Consider the following 15,775-nt stretch of genomic DNA (forward strand, 5'->3'; position numbering starts at 1 on the left):
AAACAAAATTGGCAAATCACATTTTTAAAAATCAATATTTCACCATTAAGTACAATGTTAACTAAGTTTTATGTAGAGGTCTTTTATCAACTTGAGGAAGTTCCTTCCATTCTGAGTTTGCTGAGAGCTTTTTATCAAAAATGAATGTCAAGTGAATTTTGCCAAATGACTTCTACATTAGTTGAAATGATTTTTTCTTTTTTAAACTATTTATTTGGAGGAGTATATTGCTGTCTGAATATTAAACTTATTTTCCATTCCTAGTCATGAGTATTTAGAAGCTTGTTGTTGAATTTCCAGATGTCTGGAAACTTTCCAGGTATCATCAATTTCTAATTTAATCCCAATATGAATTGAGAACCTATTTTCTGTGATTTTATTTCTATTAAACTTGTTAAAAACATTTTTTTCACACACAAATTAGGTCTGCCTTGGTGGGTATCCCACGTGCAGTTGAAAAGAATGTATGTTCTATTGTTTGGGGTTAGAATGTTAAATAAATGTTATTTATGTCCACTTGGTTGATACGAGTTTCATTCTTCCAGTTTTTCAACATACTACCAGATTTTCTATGTAATATTTCTACCAATTTTTGACAGTGTTTTTGAAACCTTCACCTATAATAATGAATATAATTGTTTCTTCTTTCATCTGTATCAGCTTTTACTTCACATATTTTGACCCTGTGCTGTTCGATACACACTCCCTTAAGATTATTACATGCATCTTATTGGGAAATTGTTCCTTTCATCATCATTTAATTTCCTTTTTATCTCTGGTCATTTTTTCCCCCTAAATTCTATTTTGTCTGCTATCAACATTGCAACTCAAATTTTCTTTTTTCTTTAAAATTTCCATGGTTTATCTTTTCCCATCCTTTTACTTTTAAAATAGCTATGTCATTATTTCAAAATGAGCTTATTTTACACAGCATATTGTAGCATCATGTATTTTTCCTTATCCACTCAAAAATTGATTTTTAATTGATTTTTAGACCACTTACATTTAATGTAAGACTAATAATATGCTTGAATTTAAGTCTACCATTTTACTATTTGCTGTTTGTTCTTTCTGGGTTTTGTTCCTCTCATTTTCCTGCCTTATTTTGCAATCCTGGATCTTCTCTTGGTGTTCCATTTAAATTCATCTGCTTTTTTTTTTTTTACCACATCTTTTTGTGTACATATACAATTTATTTTGTGGTTGCACCAGAGATTACAATATGCATACTCAATTTTCATCTTCTATTTTGAATCAATATTTTATACCTCCAAATAGGATTTAGAAACCATATCTACCATCAGTTAGACTTCTTTTCTATGCCCCTCTTTCTGTGGTAAACATATGAATTATATCTACAAATAATGAAGGCTACATCAGATATCAGTTTTTACTTTCAGCCACTCCTGGAGCTTTCTGTTCATGCTGATTATTCCACTTATCAGTTTCCCCAGGTCAAAACTGAGTGTTACCCCAGAGGAAAAACACAGGAAACTCACAACTCACTCTACAGTATTTTCATTTTTGTTTTTTTTCAATTCATGTGTGACTCTTTACTTCTCAGAGTCTTTAAATATATAATCCATGCATTTGATCCAGGTTTGATAGTTGTATTCAGTGGAAGAGACAGGGCTCAGACCCCTTGGACTGTATGTGGCCTGTCAGAATCCTTTGTCCATGGAATTCTCCAGGCAAGAATACCGGAGTGAGTGGCCATTCCCTTCTCCAGGGAATCTCCCCAACCCAGGGATTGAATCTGGGTCTCCTGCATTGCAGGCAGAATCTTTACTATCTGAGCCTCCAGGGAAGTCCCTGTTTACTCCATCTGCCCCAAACTGGAACCTCATTAAAGAGTTCTGAGTAGAGAAAAATATCATAGTAAAGTAATAACTTAGAAAACTGGATCTTGCCATACACAGGCATTTTTGTAAAGTGACTAAAAGACAAATAATCCAACTCTTGCCTTTAATCTTCAGTTGTCAACTTCAGTCACAGCAACCCTTTCCTTATTTTCTTCTAAAAAATAATTAAAAAGTACGTAACAATTCTAAATAACTGAGTGTTCTATATTAAAAAATGATTCATCAGGATTGGGAAGTTAATTTAGAATTTTACTCATTGTAAGATAACAGAAATTTCTCAACAATACCATTCATGTAAGCACCAAAGTAATACATAGTAGCAGTGGTCATGGAATTCAATTTTTAAACTTCCTGCCTTTAATAGAAAAAATCCTCTTCAATCATCCTTTATGACAATTTTCTAAAGAAAGTTCAGCAGTACAAACATATCTTCAATGCTCAAATAATCTACCTTTAAATAAAGTTCTTTTTACATAAGCCTAAATTTAAAATTGTGTATGCATGTGCGTGCACAAAGCCAGAACATGACCAGATAAATAAACAAACAAAATGTCTTACTAACTGGGATTAATCATTTGTTTGCAATCTGACAAAGGCCACAACAATAACAGCTGAGAAGAATGAGAAAAAACAATGGGTGCTGTGCATATAGCCAATTTTCTCCTTCAATTGTTCAGACATTCACATGCCAAGAAACCAGTGTTGCCTAAATTTCAGTTGGTAATATGTCTTTTAAAAACACAATAATACACTTCAAATTCCATTAAATGAAAGCAAATTTTCATTCAGATTAACCTAATATTGAAGAGCTATTATTTATAATATTTATGGGAACTTGAATTAAAACATAGATAGCCATTAAGGTAATAAACTTTAGATTTATTATTAACACTTACAAGATCATTTGCAAGTTTCTGCTCTTGGAATGTATTAGCATCTTGAGAATGATGATTCTTTTCTTAATCTGGTTTCCTCCAGAACAGAATCTTTCTTGCAACTGTGACCTTTATGAGGGCAAGAACCAGGTGCTGAGCACCAGGATATGAGTGAATGAATCTAGGACAGGAGTTTAGAATGAGTCTGTTTTCTACCCCTGGTGAGTTCAGGTAAAGAGCAGTTTCTGGCCCAGAGAAGGTGCTGAATAATGCTTGTTAAGTGTTATTACTTTTCAAAAAGTTTAATTTCTACATGAGCCCTGGTATCTATCACATACATCAGTATAATCTCCCTTTCCTGCTTTATGCAGCAAACCCTGAAAATAACAGAAACCATTCATATCTGTTTCTAGAAATGTGCTTAAAAACAAAATATAAAACCAAACCTCTGTGTTTCCATTTTGCCCATTCACTGGCAGTTCTTGCTAAAGCATGTTATACATTAAGCTAACACATCCAATGGTTTTTTCAGTGTGACCTTTTCTACTGATCTCAACCAAACACATGAAATAAAACAAAATCTAGGATGTAAGTTAAGTTCTTTGAGACTAGATACTAGATTCTGATACTGCATTCTTACAAGAATGATGATCATAGGCTAAGATATACAAAAGGAGGAAAAGACTAAACATCTCTTGAATGAACATTATATGACAATGAATATACTAGCTGTTTCTTCTGCAATATCTGCCTTACTCCTCACAGTAAGCCCTTGAGTTATTTTTAACAGGATTGTACAAGATGCTGAGACTCAGACAAGATAACAACAAGTAAGTGAAGACCTAGTATATGAATGGAAAATTAGACAAAAAGCAATTTTCATCTTTAGTTTTCAAAGACACAATAATAGAAACTCAAAATAAACATCTTAAACTTGGTGATGCTTTGTGATTATAACTAACCATTTCAGATGACTTCCTCTGTCCATGTTCAATGCAATGACACATATCTAGATGGGATTTCTCCCTTCACATTTTTCTTGGAGGAATCATTTTTCCGATGCTGCTCAGAACGAGAGAAACACCCACCCAAGGAGAAACTTCCAGGGATAGAATTCCTGTTGCACGCCAGCAAAATGAATCTGAACAACAGGTGGGGCTACTTTCCTTCACAACAGATGTGAATTCTCTCTGCAGGCCCGACTGCTCATAAGAGTACCAAGTCCTCTCTCACTCCCCATCCTTGGTAACAGCAAGACACACTCTCGAGTTTCACAGGCTTCTAAAATCCGTATTAAACTCAGATGTCCAAATCTGGGCTCGTATTTCTTAAAACAGACAACCGTAGAGCAGTGATGCATAGGAAATATAAACACTTACTGAATACCACCTACTTCCTCTAATTTCATTAGAAAACACAATGGAATAAAAAAACAAAAACAAGCTGTCATCACGATGATGTAAGCTTCTGTGGCTTGTCTGCTCTGTTCTGCTACTAGCAGGATCTGCAGTATAAACTCAAACTTAGGTTGTTCATTTAAATATTAAGAAGATTGCTACCCAGTTGGAAAAGAAAGCCCCACAAAACAGATAGTGGAGACTGACACTCCACGCTTAGACTTAAGGCTCCAGGAAGAGGGAAATTGACAGGGTGTGAGAGATAACCATGGCGAGGGGAGGGCAGACAGCACTGCTCCTATGCAGTGAGTTACTGGGGCCACAGAACACAGTTTGGGGACCTCTCTCATGGTTCAGTGGTTAAGACTTCACTTTCCAATGCAGGAGGTGTGGGTTCAATCCCTGGTCAGGGAACTAAGATTCCACATGCTTTGCAGCCAAGAAACCAAAACATTAACAGAAGCAATGCTGTAACAAACTCAAAAAAGACTTTAAAAATGGTCCACATCAAAAAAATCCTGAACAAAAAACAAAGAGTTGGTCTGGAATGACTGTGAGGCTGCCGCCTTTATCTCTGCAGAGTTTTCTATACAACTACAATAATTAAAGAATGGGGAGAAACTACCTGCCCATCTACAGAAAGAGAGGTGAGCCTGAGGTCTGGGGTGTCCTGGACACAGAGACAGAGGTTGCGATCCCCAGAAACAGAGCTTGGGTGAAAATAAATACGGTGGCAGAAAGCTTCCAACAATGGATGCTGGCGCCAGGGGCCAGAGCTCTTGCCAAGGCCCAATGGGACTATGGCAGCATATCCCCCGTGAGCCAGGTGCTATCAGGAAACCGTCACAGCCTTGGCAGGGCTCCCCTGGTGGCTCAGTGCTAAAGAAGCTGTCTGCCAATGTAGGTGACAGGGGTTCAATCCGTGGTCCAGGAAGATCCCGCATGCCTCAGAACAACTAATCCCCTGTGTGCAACTACAGAAGCCCGAGCACCCTAGAGCCTGTGCTCCACAACAAAGAAGCCACTGCGATGAGAAGCCCATGCACCACAACCTGAGAGTAGCTCCCACGTGTCGGAACTAGAGGAAAGTCTGCACACAGTAACAAAGACCCAGTGCAGCCAAAAATACATAAACTATTTAAGAAAGGGAAGACTTGGCAGCCAGGAAAGTGCTCACACCAGTGTTAGGGCAGCCAGAGATCCTGCTAGAGGCTTCGATCCAGAAACACAGAATCCTACCAGATATGCTGACCTGGGGAGATATCTGTAACTAAGCTTTGTTAGTACATATGTCGGCAGTTTAACTCCTGCCGGCTCTAATCTTAAATGATGCTGAAGTATGATGGAGGTACCTACGGTTTCATCCTTCCCTACTGCCAATGTTCATTCACTTGATCCATAGACTTAGTGGAAGGAATCAATCAGAGGCAAAGAGGTAAGAGTAATTCTACATATTATCATCCTCAACCTAGGCCTGAGAGAGATGCTTGCCCCTCACTACCTATAGACTATTCCTTAGTAGGTTTTTAAAAATCCCCCTCAGTAGTAAATGAATATTTCTTGTGAAACAGGCAGAGGAAGGTCACAGAGTAGAAAAACTGCACAAGTTGCTAAAGAAGTAACATAACTCATATTTTACAAGCAAGGGCAAACTCAGTTGGATGTTAGTACCAGTGTCTGGCCAAAATTTGTTTTTTCAAATTCATTCTTAGCCTATAGAAAACAGAATAGCCAAATTCCCACACTGATGACATTCCAAACTGGAATACTAATAATAATACTAACAAGGCATTTAATAATCCTAACAAGGCATTTACTGACATTTCCTGCCAGTGGGCAAGTGCACACGTAGCAATATAGGACTAATGAGTGGAAACCGTTTTATGTGTGGTATATGGTGAAGCTGGCCATCAAATTGAAACACAGAGGTGTACTTAATATTTGAAGTTTAAAATGTAATTAATGACAACTATGAAAGCTGTTAAGTTTAGGTACAAAATGACAAGTAAGGACTTTCAATATAAATAAGTAAGAAAATAGATTAACAGTTAAAGTGACTATGAAGAGAACAAGCTTTATAGATAATCTTAAGAAAAGTATTTATCCTTAGAGATAAATGTCCATGAAATTTCCAAATAACATAAAGCGGAAAAATAGATATCAGATTATATCATCATTTAAAATTTTTTGGAACTTTGTTCATGAACTAACATTCACCATTTTAAATATAATTACCCTTGAGAACATATTAAATTTTTAGGTATTTAATACCACTTAGGTCATAAGGTTTTCAAGAAAAATTCCTGCTTAGGATTTTTTCACATCCATGAGAAAAAATTAATGATGGCAGAATATGAACTGTGGAACTCAAAATTTCATTAGCAGGAAAAACTAAAATTATGCATGAGATCTATCAGTACAATATCTTTGATCTAGATGTCATAAAGGATATACAAAATATAAAGAAAAACATATTAGAGAGAAAAATGAGATACCCAAAGAATGTTTTGTTTGATGAACTTTAAAACAACACACTTAGAATGGCTTAGAAGACATTTCTTGAAAGTGCTGTGTCTATGGATGGGAAGGTTTTTACCAAACTTTTTACTATTATAGATGAATATCACTTTCACTGAAATTTTTAAATTTCAGGATTTAATGATATTCTGAAATTCTTATTCCTTAATTATGAATCCTGCTACAGAGTTCTTTCTGTTGCAATAAAACATGTTTACTGGAAAGCTATTTTCTCATTTTATTAACTGCATTATATAATTAAATAGTAATATAATTATTATATATAATATTATTATAATATTATATCCAATATATTATAACATCCAATATATAAGTATATATTATATATATTTATTATTATAATTATAATTTGTTGTTATAATTATAATTATATAATTAATTATATAATATGTACAGTATAGTATATATATTATATAGATGGGTTAGTGACATTTTTAAATATACCAATTGAATATGAACACCTACTTTATATCACAAATATGCTGTGTCCCTCTTTCTACTGCAGGAGGAATCTAGCAACTTACAGTGTTGAAAAATACTGATTTTGCCCTAGAATGCCAAACTTGAAATTTAACCAACAAAAAAATTAATTAAAAGTTGTAGTTATTAATTTTAAATAAAATTTTAGCTATTAATATTGCCAAGGTTAAACTTCATCAATCTTATATTCATCTCACTCAGCCATGTAACATTCATTCATTTGGTAAATTTCTAAAAGCTAATCCAAATGTTAATTCCAAATAAAAGTAAAATAATGCAAAACCCTAAAGTAGTCTTTGAAAATACAAAGACAAATTTCTTATTGTAAAAATAAGGAAACTGAGTCCAAATCAAACACTAATGGCAGAACTGACATCATTATTATTAAAATTCCTGTCCTGTCATTTTATTAGGTAACTTTCTTCCTTATAGTCAGAAAACAGTTTTTTTAATTCTTACAACTTTCTCCCACTGAACTGTTCTACATATAATTGAGATGCCTAGTTCTGATTGTTTTATGTTTGCTCATTAGAAGAAGGAAACCATATTCACCAATAGTGTAGCCAAAGTATATGAACCAAACAAGTCACTGGTAATTTTCCTTTCCCAATCATAAGAGCTGTTCTTGAAAATTTTAGTGAAAATTAATGAATTAGAAACAAAATTAGTAAAAAAAAAAAAACAAAAAACTGGATTATTAAAAACAAACCACAACTAAAACTATGAATGCTAGCTCATTAGGAATCATGCTTTAGAAATCACTGTCTCCTAAAAGGCATGGCAACAAAATGGGGGAAATAAATAAAACTTGATGAGAAGGAAGAAACTCCTCTGTTAAGCAACTATATCTTGGGCCTTACCTGTTATTGTAGCTTGGCCTCTCCTACCCTGAACAAGACATTAGCTGGCTCTGAAGAGAGTGAAGAGTCAAGGTTATACACTGAATTTGAGAAAGCATTCATTATCTTAGTGTATCTTCCCAGGAGACTGGAATAAAACCCATTCTTCAATGTACCACAAAAAATCATGAGACACAAAAACAACTACAGGGTGTCTGACATGAACTCTTCCCTTCTTCATTCAATGTTCCTTAGATTACAGAAAAATAAATAGCCTGCAAAAGAAAATTCAGTTCTCAAAATGTACACTGAATGAAGAAAACCAACAGTATGCAAGGAGGAGAAGCAAGAATCCACCCACAGGATATCAGAGCTAATAAGTTAAATTGACAGATACACCCAAGAATCAGCAGAAAAAAAATGAATGCTATGACAACCCCAATAGCTCAGCTGGTAAACAATCCGTCTGCAATGCAGGAGACCCCAGTTCAATTCCTGGATTGGGAAGATCCCCTGGAGAAAGGAAAGGCTATGCACTCCAGTACTCTGGCCTGGAGAATTCCATGGACGTAAAGTCTATGGGGTCGCAAAGAGTCAGACACGACTCAGCGATTTTCACTTTCACATGACAACTATGTTTGAGTGCCAATATGTTTCACATGCCAGTATGTCTGAGTGGAGAAGGAGAGAAGGAAAGGAAATGTTGCACAAAAACTACAAATAAAAATACAAAATAGGAGAGTGCCCAGTTAAATTTAAATTTCATACCAACACCACATAACTTTTAAGTATTAGAAGTTCCTAAATATTGCATGAGACCCATTTAACTGAAACAAACTGTTTACTATTTCTCTAAATGCAAATTTAGTAGAAAACTTTCATTTGACAACCATACTCCAAAGAGCTTCTTCCAAAAGAATTTAACAAGAGAACATGAGTTCATTAAAGCAAGAACTCAAAGGCAAAATGATAGAACAACTGAATGAGATGATAAAGGATACAACTGATTTGAAGGGGAAAAATAACTAAGACCATAGCCCTACAAAACTAATAACTAGAGTAAAATATGATATAATTAAAAATTAAATTATTGACATAGAGGAATGGCTTAAGATAATTATAGTAAAGGAAGATGAATGGCAGATTATAGCAATTAGAAAAAAGCTAAACTTAAGACAATCAAACATGAAGCTAACAGGTATTCCTGGAGTAGGGAATTTAACAAATGAAGAAGAGTATCTATTCAAATAAATAATCCAAGCAAAATTTCTTGCAAAAACATATGAGTTAGCTAAATCTTTAGACTGAAAAATCACTGTCCCTAGAAAATCTAGTGCAAAAGAAACACACAACTTTCAGACCTAACAGAGTTCAGCTATCATGCTTTAAGTGAAAGTGTTAGTCCTTTGTCGTGTCCCACTCTTTGCAACCGCATGGACTGTATAGCCTGCCAAGCTTCTCTGTCCATGGATTGTCCAGACAAGAATACCAGAGTGGGTTGCCATTTCCTTCTCCAGGGACTCTTCCTGGCCCGGGGATCAAACCCAGGTCTCCTGCATTGCAGGCAGATTGCTTACAATCTGAGCCACCCGGGAAGCCATGTTTTAAGGATAAAGTATTTTAGGCATCCTGGCACTGAAGAGCCAGTCAACTAAGAGGTACAGACATTCATTCTACTTTAGTTGTACTTCCTGCAAAATTGAATATAAGAAGAAAATGAAAAATTGTCCACAAATCAAATGAAAGGAATTGTAAAGGATGGGCATTACTGGAACCTAAATTGTGACAGAAGCAAGCAACAAGTAGATACTGTCAAACATGAAAATAGCCCATTTAGGGGAAAAAAATAACCAAAAGACTAGGATCACAAAATTCAGCCAAAGAAATTAATTCACTTAAAAATTCAAGTAGCCAAGGGACTGAATGGCGGAGAACACCGAACCCATTTGAGTTTATTATGGCTTGGAAAATATCATCACGGAAGATAATGCATATGTTCTAAACTTGGTAAATATAAACACTAATATCACAGCCAACACGAGAAGTATGAGAGTAGCAGTACCTTTACTTTCATAATAGGGAGTCAATTGATATTTGTAGGTTAAAAAAGTAAAAAAAGAAAAGAAAAAGAAAAATGAACGCACTCCATGTTTTTCACTAAGCTAATTTTGTTTGACTCTTAGGTAAATCTTTTAAGAAAAGATATCTCTAGAGGTGAAGATACAAATTATTTGAGGCCAATAGTTTTCTCTGAAAGTAAAACTTTAGTTTGATTCTTCTGTTAAATTAAAATATTGACTCTGCTGTGAGCTGTGTATAAAGATTGAGCTCACCTTCCTCCATCTACCTGTTCCTGCACATCTATTTGTCTATCGATCCACCCATCCCCTGTTCATTCATCTATCCATCCTTTTATTGTGTGTGTGTGTGTGTGTGTGTGTGTGTGTGTGTGTGTGTTCAGCCGCGCCTGGCTCTTTGCAACACACCAGGCTCCTCTGTCCATGGGATTTCCCAGGCAAGAATACTGCAGTGGATTGCCATTCCCTCCTCCTGGGGAATCTTCCTGACCCAGGGATCAAATTGGCATCTCCTATGTCTCCTTTACCACTGAACCACTGAAGAAGCCCATCCAATCTTTTACTGATGAACATACAAAGAAATATGTCACAGAATTTTACGCATCCAGTGTTTGCTGCAAGTCTGTGTGGTTTGATTTGAGAGTTTTTGTTTTTTGTAACTAGCTTTAAGTTTACACTGTTTTTAACAAAATTATACAAGTTTCCTAAAAGAAACAAGGTATGCAAGCAAATTTGCCAAGATGGTAAATAATTTTAATTTTGAGAAGAGTGTAAATTAATATTTTAATCTAGATGTATTTCAGAATTTTAAACATTAAAAAGCATAATGTTCCCTCAAGCTCACCAGAGAAATATAAAATGAAATGTAACACATCTTTTGTATCCTACACCAGAATCCTATCCCCAATCTCCAGAAGTAACTTATGTTCACTTTGCCCTCTTCTTTCTAGAACTCTTCTATGTGTGTATACATAAATACACAGCTATCAATAACAGATGTATCTGTTTATATAAGCCAGATCAAACAATTATCAAAACACTTTACAAACAAAACTAAAATGTTATATGAACAGAATTAATATCTTTACTATTCTTTATTTTCTCTACATTTTTTGGACCCTTTTCAGTCATAGTTTCAATGAGATGCTGGGAAATACATGTATTAAAGAACATTTTCAAAAAAAAAAAAAATAAAGAACATTTTCTTTCCTAGTCTTTCTGCGACTGGTTTTCCATTTGATTTCATGATTCTGAATTGTTGATTCTTGTCTGCCTCCTGGGTCCCACAGGAGTCTCAGAAATGCCAATTAACTACAGTGCTTGGTAAAGACAGAAAATCAAGTTTGAGGGAATCTTAATTTAATAAATTTCCATTCACTCCCAAGGCACATTCCTGTCCTCTTTCCAAAAACACAGGGTAGTGTATACCATTTGTTCCATTCACAGTAACTTCCTGCCAGAATGCATTAAGAGACAGGAGAATACTATAGACTTGCTTCATTCCTTCACTCTTTCCTCATTTTTCATCAACGAATTCTCTCCTCCTTGCCCACCACGCAAAACTTAGAAATGGAGTTCCAAGACTTGGCTATTTTTCTTTGATTTCTTGAACGCTTTCAAAGTTTCACTTTGGAACTTTCTATCTACTCCTTTTATCAGCAAGGTTCATATATTAGTAGTCTGGGGAAGAAAAAGTCTGTGGCTATAGCTCTCCCTTCAAGAAATTCACGTAATAGAAGTGTTCACCTGGGGTGAATTACAGAATGAAACGCAAACTGCCTGATACATATGATCAGAGATTGCATTTGGGGTCAGAGAGTGAAGCAGAGTATCAGCCCCGAAGATGACCGGAAATACCCATCTATGGGAGGAAGCAGCCGGCATGGCCTCCGGGCTATGCAAAGATTTCTGTTTTCTTTCCTACCAGGAGTTCCTTCTACACCTTGGGGTCCAAACACACAGAGCAAAATCCCAACCTAAGTAGGGGGATAGGTGAATGTCAAATCAGTAGTGGCTGCAAGGTTAACGCCTCGGAGTTCATGTTCTTCTAGAGAAAGGTTAAGATGAACATGGTGCTACGTTCTTCAGCAAGAGACTGATTTGACCCTAATTAAAATGAAGCCTAAGAATCCTGCTTCAAGCCTTTTCTCTCTTCTAAGAAGTCTGAGTGCTTGCTTGTCCACGTCAAGGCATTGTCTGCTGGTGTCCCAGGAAACTCAGGACCAGCTTGGGCTCTGTCTGGGTCAAGATACACTTTCCCTCTTTTCAATCTTTCCCCTAAGACTCTGGAAGGATCCAGAGCTACTCCGGATAGGCTCTCTGGGCAGCTGGTCACCAGTGGGTGCACTTCAGCAATTAAAATGCCAAGCCTGGTTCCTGGAGGGAAGCTGGTGAGGCTTAGCCTGCAGCTGCCTGCTGAACAGATGACCGACTGCTCTGCCTTGGACATCTTACTCAACTGCAGCTGTTAGCAAATTTTGCTCATTTCCTTTCTGCGAATTCCAGGGGTTCTCTGTTGCACTATAAATCAAGTTTCATTCCAACGTTGTTGAATTTTCACTTTTGATATCTTAAGGAATAATGAGGTAACTCTATGCTTAATGATATCTTTCCAGCATTTTCCTTTAGCCATTTCTTTAATCGCATGGCCAGGAAAACAGGACGATGCAATTTAAAAGTAATCTGAAGGGAAATATGAGACTATAGGTGTAAAATTTCATTACCTACAACATCAATTAAAGTGTTCCAAATGTAAGTTCTAGAAATTCCCTGAGATGTGGCTTACTTAAATATCCAGATTACTTGACAGACAGGACAATAAATGAATTTCCAACACTGAAAATATGCTTGCAAATATAGGTATATACATACATCTGTCTTGGTATTGTTAAAGGTGTAAGGTATAAATGTAGTAAGATAATCCATAGGGTGTAATGTAACCAATTTTGAAAGCTACACACTCATGCACATTAAATTGTGAGTTTTTTAAGTCCCCTAATGTTGTTAGAGTGATAATAACATTTAGCACAGACTCTGAGGTTCAATGGCTAAGTGTATTAAAACAAAGTGTTTTAATATTGTGGACTCATTCATTTCATGTGAAGAATATAAGGTTTTGAGCTACAATTCTTTTTAGTCTAAGCACTGACATTATACAAGTCCAGGTGACAGCATATGTCATATTAAATGGAGTGGTAGTCAAATAATGTGCCAATAAAATTTTAGATAAACAAATACCGCCCTACTTACTCTGAATAGTTCCCTCTCCCTTGCTGTCATTAGTTTTTAGAATAAATTTTCTATCATGTAATTTGAACATACTTCAGACTACCTAATGGAGCCCTCTGATACTAGATTTACCTTGAAATGTCAAAATTTCAGCATTACAAGTGTATCTACCTATGTATATCTTGTTAAATAAATCACCTGATCTTAAGCAAGGCAAAGAGGGAGAAATAAAAGCCCTGTTTAAGATGACTGACAGACTGGCTAGAAGCAGTGCTGTCTATATACTAGGGATATTGACAAATACGTGTTTTTTAATTATTTAGATTGAGAAGATTCAGGACACACTCCTATGTCTACCTCTACCTGGAACAAGGATTTAAGTAAATCACCCTTTCTACCTAATGTCTGCCTCTGAAATTCATAGGGAAGTTACTTTCTTCACAGGATTTAAAACCCATAAATAATATCCATAAGATTAAATACCCTTTAGTATATATGATCAAAAGTAATGTTTATAAAGATATTACAGATCTGATATAACAAATGTACCTATGATTTCACTTAAAATTATAGACCTGGGTTTATAATATAATATTTTCAAACACCACTGTCCCCAACATTATACAAATTGCCATGCTAACCAGGGAAATCAGACAACATGGTTAATTTATGGGTAAATAAGAAAAACAAAAAGGAGAAGGAAGGAAGAAAGAAAGAGATGAGATTAAAAAAAGTTAACATTTTTCTCTATGGAAAATGATACCAATGAAAATTAATTTGTATTTTATTTTAAAATGTAGAATAAATTCTGTAGTCCATGTGATCAGGTAACAGGAATTTGGTATACTAATATGTAAAGATTGATAGGTACATGTTCTGATGATTACAAATGTATTCAGGAATCTTGTTATGTTTCAAAGTTATGTATGTTTACTTGTCTGGTTACATAATAGTTTATGCTGAGTTAATATCATTTTTAATTGATATTTTTCCAGAAAAAAATCAACTTTGATTATATTTTGACTATTTACTACAGCAATAATACAGTAAAATGTAGTGCTATTTAAATGGTGATTATAACCAATAAGCAAACTCCAGGAGATAGTGAAGGACAGGCATGCCTGGCACATCATAGTCCATGGGATCACAAAGAGTTGGACATAGCTTAGCAACTAAACAACAACAACAATAATGCAATTTTAAGTTTGAGAATAATAAAAATAATTTATTTTCTCTAAAACAATCAACAAGTATTTGCTGAGAGAAGGCATTCTAATAGTTGCCATTGGGTTCAAAATAAATGTGACAGGAATGCCTGCTCTCTTTGAAACTATGTACAAATGTGGTGAAGAAAAATATTTATACAAAAATTGCCTACATTTTAAAGCAGTCACAAATAAAGAGGTATGAAAGCATTGCATTTCATAAATTATGCTTCCTTAACACATATTTTCTAGAAATGAATGTGAAATACAAAGATCTCATGAAATAAAATTATTTGCTTTCCAAGCAGTGAAGTTTGTCATAAATTATATTTGGAAATCATGTGGAGATCAAAGAAATTCAGTTAAATGTGAAATAACCAAATTAAATTGTTGTGTTATTACAAAGTATGGTTTGACTAGAGAGTTAACAAGATAATGACATGCATTGAGTAAGCCTCCCATTTTGGAAGCATGATAGGAATGAATATCTGTGATCACCCATTCAACATTACACTGGAGATCTAGGTGAATTCTTTACCTGCTGAGCCACTGTGAAAGACTGCTGGAGATTTTAGCCACTGCAATAAAGCAAGGAAAAGAAAGAAAAAAACAAAAATTGGAAATAAAGCACTAAAACTATCAACCGTTTACACATGACATGGTTATGATCGAAAATACAGAAGAAGATACAAATGAATAGATGAACTTAGCAATGTTTTAAGTTAGGTCAAAATGCAGAATTGGGTGAATTTCATTTAACAGCCATAAAATTATAATGAAATAAAATATCACTTAATGTAGCATCAAAACTATTAAATACTTAGGTTTAAGTTAAATTTAATGATAAAGTAAATTAAAACCATGAATTTGACACCACTTTACACCTACCAAAATGGCTAAAATTTAAAATATTGACTATCTTAACTGTTGGCCAGGACATAGAACACTTGGATCTCTCATACATTGTCAGTGTGAGTATAAACCAGTTCAGCCACTTGTTAAATAGCTTGTCAATATCTATTTAAGTTAAATACGTGTCTATGTACAGAAATCCCACTTCCAGGTATAGACCCAAGAACAATAAACACATACGTCCTCCAAAAGAACTATACAAGAAAGGTTGCAGAAACTTCATTTTTGATAGCCCCAGACTGGAAGTATCCCATATGTCCACTGATATTCAATCTGCAGTTTAGCCATATAATGGAATATAACAGAGAAATAAAACAGTACCGATTCATCAAACAGGGCTCCCCAGGTGGCATTATTGGTA

This window comes from Odocoileus virginianus, chromosome 32 (genome assembly GCF_023699985.2).
Source record: "Odocoileus virginianus isolate 20LAN1187 ecotype Illinois chromosome 32, Ovbor_1.2, whole genome shotgun sequence".
Classification (NCBI taxonomy): Eukaryota; Metazoa; Chordata; class Mammalia; order Artiodactyla; family Cervidae; genus Odocoileus; species Odocoileus virginianus.